This window comes from Solanum stenotomum, chromosome 4 (genome assembly GCF_019186545.1).
Source record: "Solanum stenotomum isolate F172 chromosome 4, ASM1918654v1, whole genome shotgun sequence".
Lineage (NCBI taxonomy): Eukaryota > Viridiplantae > Streptophyta > Magnoliopsida > Solanales > Solanaceae > Solanum > Solanum stenotomum.
In genome coordinates this window covers 35,319,675-35,327,352 of record NC_064285.1, presented here as the reverse complement: position 1 = coordinate 35,327,352, position 7,678 = coordinate 35,319,675, and positions in this window count along the sequence as shown.

Sequence of the window (7,678 nt, the reverse complement as noted above, 5' to 3'; positions counted from 1 at the left end):
CATTCCGGTTGCACCTAGTGAGGGGAAACACGAGAACATGCAACATTCAGGGCCATTCTTGATGGTTTCAAAAATTGGAGTTCTGTAAGTCAAACTCCTTTTCTCTCAAACTCTACTGAATTCTTTCCCATAGAGCATGAGGTTCATCCTGTTCTGTTATGCATTGACACTACTGCTGAAATTTCCCTGGCAACTAATGTTCCTCCTAAGGGTATAAGTCTTCCTAGATCTTTAAACAAGAAGTCTATGTCTAACCCTAGGTGTGAATCATGTGTACTTAAAGATATTTCTTGCAATTTCCCTATTAGGACTCCCCAAACTAGATAGAAAAGACGCCAGGCTGAAGCTGATTTGATCTCTGCTCTAGCAGCAAGAAAAAGAACTTGTGCTTTTACACGTTTCTCTCCATCAGTCCCTGATCTTGTTATTTCTGATGATGATCTAGTCATAAAGTAAGTTGTGGCATGAGAATCATATTGCTTCAAAACCTTCCAGCTCTAACCCAAATATCTCCACAAAATCCAAGCCAAAACCATCCCCTAAACCTGCATCCAATTTCAAATACACCAAATCTTCCACTTCATAATCTAAAAAGCAACAAGTTGCTTCCTCTGTTTCCACTGATAGTTTTTTGTCTGATTCTGATGATGAATATCTACCTCAGACCACTCCCTCCGTTGCTTCATCTCACCTTGACCGAATCATTCACTTTCGTAAGCAATCTGTTCTTAGAGGAAGAGTTGTCACTAGATTTGGAGGTCCTGAGATGGTTGTTCTATTGACTAAGCTAGAGGTCCAAGGGTGGTCCGCACTTTTTCTTCAGGGTGATACTCAACGGTTAATGGCCAAGAAAGAGGTAACTGAGTTTTATATAAATAGGAAAAGCAATGAGCTATCAATTTACTTCTACTGTAAGGGGCACTCCTATTCACTTGGTTTCTATTGATGTTGCTCGAATTTTGGGAATCCCTTCTACAGGATGGGATCTTTATGTGAAACTTGAGTGGCCTCCTTTACCTACCCACACATCCGGCCCTAAGCATTTCTCGTAAGTTTTCCTCCAAGCCCAATCTGACTCATCATCGTGGTGTTGATAAGAATGAGATGTCTACGCTGCATAAGCTGTACTTTGATGTAGTTCACAAGATCATTATTCCAAGGAAACAACATCGTACGAAGGCAAATTTTCTTGATTTGACCCTTATGGAGCTCCTGGACTCTGAAGTGCCTATTGATTTACCTACCTTGATTATCAAACATATGCACAGGGTCCTTCATCAAGATGAAAATGGACATGCTCTTCCATATGGGTTCTGGATGACTCCCATCTTTGAGGCGTTTAACGTGCCCGTTCAGGTGTCGAACTCTCAAACAATTAAGGATGTGGTGGGTAGAGTGAATCATGTGGTTCTACCTGTTTCTATGAGAAACCCTGATAATCCTCTTCAGTTGAAGAATCAGCTTGCTGCCAAGGAGGATAAACTTCTTACTCTGGAGACTGCACATCACATGGAGAGAGCGACTTTGGAAGCACGTATAGTGGAGCTGCAAACTAAACTTGCTACAACGAGGGCTGCTAATATCGCTACTATGTAATCCCTGACCCAACAGTTCCCTGATCCTACACCCACATCAGTCTCTTGATCTCTTCCCTCTATCCAAACTATCTTTTGGACTCCGTAATTTTGTGGATTTTGCATGTTGTGTGCTCCTTCTTTAAGACATTAAATGCTTTTGGTGTATACAATATGTGTGTTAAGTTGTTGTGTGCTCTAATTCAGCTCTATGTAACTATGTCTATGATATTTACTCTGTCTTGCTTATTTGGTTCCAATTTAGATGACCAATTTTTTTGGTGCAGATTAGATTTTATATCATTTTCCTTATATGCTCCTTAAGTTAACTTGAAACCATTTTCGATGATGCCAAAAGGGGGAAAAGGAAAGGGAGTGCAGTATTTATAACCCATTGCTAATCTGTTTTGCCCATATGTTCCATGCTTAAGTGTTACAGGTCAAAATAGCAAGCTAACAAGAAAAGAGAAATCTGTCATGAGTTTGTCATCATCAAAAAGGGGGAATTTGTTGGGATAAGCATTGTTTTGATAAATGACGAAATGCATGGAACACGTTGGCAAAGTCATCTAAGGAGAAATTGTTTCAAGGAGGACTTCTATTTTATAAAGGAGTTTCATTGCAAGAAGAACTCTAAATAGGATAGAATTACGGAACAAAAGAAGAGTAACTGAAGGAGTAGAAGACTACAAGAAAGCAAAAACATAAATATCAGAAGAGGCGTCCATTATATTCACGCACTCACAGAGCAAAACAATTGAGAGATTGATTTCCGAAGTACTGCTAATCAAGGAATACTGAAGAACAGATCTAGGAAGTTTTCTTAGTATTTGTGATTTTTATATTTTCTAGATCAGTAATTTATAAACTGATAGTAGGATTTTAGTCTTCAAGTTGAGGGCAACTCGAAGACACTGGGAACACATACCTTGGAGGTGTGTGGTAGAATTGAGATTAAGTAGTTGATCTTTAGGTTAGATAAACTATTGTAATCTTGTTCGTTGGTTGAGGCTCATAGTTATTTGGTGAAGTTGGGGTAAATCCTATTAAGGAATAGGTCATGGTTTTTACACCTTTTGAGCCGGGCGTTTCCACCTAAAATATTGTGTTCTTACTTTACTGTCTTTACATTGTCTTTGAAACACGTTAGGCAACTTGGTTCATCTAAGTAAAGTCGAGTAAACGTAAAACAATCTAGGTCGCGTGGAATATAAGATTGTCTAATCGTCCGGATGTGGAAGACCTTGAAGGTCATCTTCTCTTGTGTTTCCCCCGGACAGGAGATTCCCCGAGTCGAAGAGGGAGACTTCCAGTAGTTTACCTTTATGGATGAGGCCTTGACTGGCCTAATACCATGGGAGGACCTCGACCCTGATGATGATACCTCCCAATCCCAGGGATCCTGATTTGGTTGTTCGCCCCTATTGGGCTTGTAATTTGAACATTAATTTATTTTATCTTTTCGCTTTTCCTTAACTTTTTGTAAGCACATGGATGCTTGGTTTTGCTCTTTTTCACAGCCATTATTTGAATGCTAGGTGATTATAACCTATATTCGATTATTGAGCACTAATTTAGATTGCGAGGATTAACCCATACACAATTCAGGTCTATTTGGGTGACTTAGGAAAAAATAGAGGAGACAGTAGGGCTGAGATTCTGTCTCGCCCTATCCTGCTATGGCGGGAATAATCTCGCCCCAGTGACTCAGACAGAAACAATACCCATGCCAATAACTTTCTGGGGTTTTCTCGTTTCTAAAATTGTCCATTGATCCCTAGGCTATAACTAGGCATTTAGGATAATTTCCTTAGCTAGGATGGTCATTGCCTACCCCGAGTCAATCCCACAGTACACACTCCACAACCCCTTCACATTAATTCAACACCACAAACGCCCACATCCCCTGGATATGCCCATACACTCGTATGGTTATAGTTGGTCGCAACACGCACCCAAATTACATTACGAATCACATAGTAGTATATCTAGACCCTTGCACCTAACGCAGTGATGACTCTCTTTTTGACAACAAAGGAACGAAACTCGAGCAATTAGCACTCACACAATTTTGAATATTTAGTCTATCACTTTGCACATATCAAAGTCCAGATAAGCAATTATTGTGCACATAACCATATCATAGCATCCAAACAAATATACCTTTCACATCAACGATTATTTAAGATAATTCAATGCACACATTTCACAGTCTCAAGCTACAACTTGCAGAAAAGTACAAATTATTAGTTAGTTCGTCCCATAGATGACCATTACTGATCATCCATGCATTTATAAAGCCTCTAAGACCAGATACCAATTGGAACCTTCTCGATTCCAATTTAACTTGCTTGTGTCCCTTCAGTTGTGACTATGGCATCCAGTTCACTTTGTTAAGATACCAATTGTAATTGGGAGATACCAATTGGACTCAACTCATACCACAAGCAAAAACTCACACAAAAGGAGAAAAGAGATGGAACAACTTCTTAGAATTCTTCATAGCTTCCTGAAGATTAGATGTGGACGTCAACACACCAATCCGCAAGAGTCTAGTCAATATTTTTCTATTGTACTGGGAGACCGGTAACCTAGGCTCTGATACCAATTTGTCAGGACCCAACCCACCCGGCTGTGCGGGAACCTACTCTAACACCTAAGTAGGAGAACCCTCAATTTCCAAATAGTTTTAAAACATGCAGAAGATTAAGAAAACTGAAAATATAAGAAATTCATGTAGATTTTATAAATGAAGAGTTCTGAACAATTCCAAGTTAACTTGTAAAGTAATTAACTTCCCCAGGAATCTAGTCTAAATAGGTACAAGAGCTAGTAAGTGACAAGGTATACATAATTTACACTTGACACAGCTCCCACCACATGGAAGGAAACGTAGAACCTATTGGAGATTATCTTCGTCTTCACCTATGAGACATTAGCAACCCTGCATCCAGACTATACCAAAATGTTAAGCAAGAGTGGTATCAGTACAAAACCACAGGTACTGGTAGGCATCATCAGTCAACCCGATACCCACCGCATAATATAAGAAATCAACTAGTAAGAAACATGCAATAAGACTGTCCATTCATCTACCTTTGGATTTCCCTGCCCTTACTATTTCCGGATACTTTAGACTTACACTAGTACACTGGGCTCTAACCCCTTACTCACTCCGTTCTTGGTCATGACTTAACCATTCTACCTCTTAGCAGAGGTTCTGGATATGACCACTACCAACCCGGTCAACCACTAACAACACGTCCTTACTTCTTCCACATCACCACTTAACCCTGACTCTATAGAACATTCTATCATGGCATGTTAAGCGTTCCTTACTAAACCCCTCCCAGGGTAATACTTTAACCATTAACATTTTAGGACATAACACTCCGTAATTCTAATCAATAATAAACATGACCACCTCTCTAAAGTAACACCTATTAACACCATGACCCTTGGTCCCCACTTACCATACCACATCCGATTTGGTCCTAACCATTCAGAGTTCATTAATTTACGAGATATACCCTATTACCTTGCGGAACCAACCTCCACATTTATATATATATATATATACCCGATCCAATGCATGTATATGTGTCGATACGTGACACTTGATCCAATGAAATGTTAGTGTGTTGGTATGTGACACCCGATCCCATGTATGTATGTGTGTTGGTATGTGACACCCGATCCAATGCAATGTTAGTGTGTTGGTACGTGATACCAAATCTAATTAGCACAATCACACCCATAACTAACATACTGATAATCACACAATAAAGTATTTGGTTCATGCCATGAAATTGTACATATTTAGTCTTTTCCTTAGGTTCGATTCATAAATCTCTAATACCTTACATACATGCACGTAACGAATTCATTAACACATTTATATCACACAAACATGAATCAACCGTCACCTAATCCTAGTTCATGCAATAGGGTTTCCTTCCACGGTATACGTCTGATGTAACATCTAAGAAACATGTACAATCATCTCTTTCTCGCTGCACGACGCCTACGCACAAATTCTATAGTCAATCACCACTATACTACGCAGTGAATTACGGGTTTACAACTACTCTATTAAATAAACCTAGCCTACCTGGGCGCCAAACATTCGCAGAGGAATTGTACCTTGAAATCTGGTTTTCGGATGATGAGACGGTGGATTTGACCAAAAATCCGCAATCTATTGACCTCCTTACGCTAGAAATCTCTTTCTCCTTCCTTCCCAAGCTTAGAGCAGCTTTTTGAGGGTTTTTAAGGTGATCATCGCCTCTTTTTGGTGTAAATAAGACTTCACATTATTTACATTCTCTCTCGCTCATCTCGCTCTGGCGTCACTTATCCCGCTAGAGTGTTTCCGCCCTAGTGGCATCTGGCCCACTCTGGTAGGCTGAGGGGCCCATTTCTCCTGACATTTTTCCTTTCCTAATTAACGTCGGTTCGGGTCGTTACACACCATTTGCTCCAATAACTATTTTTCATGTGTGTGCTATTTCACCAATGGTTCTTATTTAAACATTTTCCTTGTGCCAACTCTTTTATTATTTGATATATTGTCATAATGTTGACATGATGTCATTCTACTCATATCTTGACCAATTCAACTATTTATAGTAATGAATATTTTTTAATTCACCGATGTCAAGAACGTCCATGATTCAAATGATAAAATTATAATTTCAAAATAGGGATAGAGGGAGATCGGGGGCTAGTCTTTACCCTAGCCTACAACAACAAAATGGGTAACCAATCCATTCATCAATAATAGGAAGTACATACAACACACAAGTATACAACGATCCTACGCCTAAACACCCACACCTTCAATTCATTGACAAAAATATTGTCCTTTTTATATATTTGACTGACACCAGGTAAAAAATATTGTAGAAATTAAAAAGTTGTCAAAAGTTAAAAAAGAAACGCATTTTTTTTAAATAGACAAGTTTTAATCTTCTTCGATTATTTAAAATCTGATTATAAAATTTCAAAGAAAGAAAAATGAAAGGTCACTCAAACAAGATAAACAAAAAATATAATTGTGAAGACCTCTTGAAAATAGTGTAGCTATTTCAAATTTCTGCACAGTTGCCTCATTTCACATTTATGCCCCCAACTTTGGGTGTGCATGAGTAGACGCTTAAACTTGTATAAAGTTCAACATGTATATACAAGAGTCCCTGGTGGCAAAATATGCCTATGAAACCACATAAGACACAAATTGCCATGTAGGATGCCACATAAGACCCGTGTGTGTATTTGTTTAACTTTATACAAGTTTAAGTGTGTACTTGTACACACCAAAATTTGAAGGATATAAATATGAATTGAGGTCAAGTTAAAGGGTATATTGAAAGGAAAAATCTTTTAGAAGAACTTAATTTATTCTAATTTTGAAGAATCATACAACTCAAAGGTGACATTTTTATCTTTCTAATATGAAATAAAGTTCAAAATGTTGCCTAAGGAATCATCATTTTGTTTAGGCATAATACATTAATTTTCTCTTTAACATGACTTTATCTGGAACCAAAACCTTCCAACTTTGGGTGTGCACAAGTAGGTACTTAAACTTGTATAGAGTTGAACAAGAAGATACACATGTCCTACTTGGAGTTTTACGTGGAAATTCACGACCAACGAGGTACCCTACATCTATTATGCCACGTACGACGCATGTGTCTACTTTTTCAGCTTCTTAAAAATTAAAATTGTCTACTTGTGTACACCAAAAGTTGGAGGGTATAGATGCAAACTAAAGGCAAGTTAAATGACATATTTATGTTTTATTCCTTTTATTTTGATAGGGATAAGGCACAAGTACCCCCCTAGATTATGATAAAAATTCCAGAGATAGATCTTAACTAAACTAAGGTCCTATTACCCCCCTAAACTCATTTTTTTTTGTAATTTTGTACAGCTTTTGGCTTACGTGGAGCACCCCGTGACTCCACGCAGTTGAGGCCCGTGGGAGATATTTGTATGTCACGTTGATTAACGTTACCAAATTGAGTTTCCATAAACTGGGTAAGATTGATTTCGCCTTTACAATTTTCCAATTTGAAGAATCTCAAAGACCCACTTCCAAT